At 40.6% G+C, this 1,131-nt stretch overlaps 1 protein-coding gene across 1 annotated transcript in view; it reads left to right on the forward strand.

The window, feature by feature from the left end:
• LOC122061835 (ubiquitin-like domain-containing CTD phosphatase) overlaps positions 1–1,131 on the forward strand; it is a 24,115-nt gene that overhangs the window by 19,122 nt on the left and 3,862 nt on the right. The window lies entirely within an intron of this gene.

Consider the following 1,131-nt stretch of genomic DNA (forward strand, 5'->3'; position numbering starts at 1 on the left):
TTTTGAACTCCAGCCAGCCACCACCTCCTTATACGTGGCTCTCTCCCTTTCTCCCTAATCCTTCTAACTGCCTCCTCTTGTTAAGGATAAGTACTAATATATAAACCAATATATATATATATATATATATATAAATATATATCACCAAAACACATGGGTATTACATAGTGCTACTTCTACCAAGTCGTGAACCGCTCTGCAACATGAGATCATTTATTTTCATCATAATATCCATTCCTGCCTGTCGACATTGGAATTATTGCTTCAGGTGACCTTCCATTCTCACCATATAAGATGTGAGTTAACAGGGTTGAATGATTGACGTGGCTTCACTTCGTGAAGTGTTGTCAGCTCTGTTCCCTTCAATTGAAGACACTGGATTAGTATGGTTTGTCTGTGTCACTCCCTCTTGAACCATCATGGTTTCCTAACTCTTATGTCAGCCGGATTCAGTTGTGACATGAGAGTGGCTCCCCAATGTGACAAGCGCTGTTTGTGGATCCGTTTCTCCTTTTGATGGTTAAAAGTGAGGATTTTATTAGACGACCAGGCAGCAAAAATGTACAGTACATAAAGTCTCAGAACAAAAAATGCATAAATAATTGATATCTTATATTGTCCACTCTTCTTAAGTCTTAACTAATGCGATAGGGAGGCCCCCATACCCAAAGGATCTCTGCGCTCCCATTCTCTGGGCTCTGAATCCGTCACAGAATTACTAGTCCAAATGACCTCGACATAAGGATCTGGCTATCCTGATTAAATGAGAAAATCTCCATGGGAATTCATTAATCAGGGTCATCCAACTGATATCCAAAGCAGAATCACTGTCAACTATTAAATCTGACCTTTGAGATGATGCCTCTCAGATCCATCTTTTAATAATTTACACCGTTGAATGAGAATGTATACTTCTCTCAAGTAGAAAATCTCTTCTCGATCTTCAAGTTGTTGGTGGTCAAGAGACATGTGACTAAGGTTTTCTTCCTAGGAACATGTCGACTAGTGCAACCGCTAAGGGCCTTTGCTGGTTGTAGTTAGGTATAGGAAATGACTACCGTCTTCTCCAGGGGGAGGGGTTTTGTGGGTGTTAAAATATAATATATCTTCCTATTCCTCCCCCCCCACCCC

Source organism: Macadamia integrifolia, chromosome 14 (assembly GCF_013358625.1).
Source record: "Macadamia integrifolia cultivar HAES 741 chromosome 14, SCU_Mint_v3, whole genome shotgun sequence".
Classification (NCBI taxonomy): Eukaryota; Viridiplantae; Streptophyta; class Magnoliopsida; order Proteales; family Proteaceae; genus Macadamia; species Macadamia integrifolia.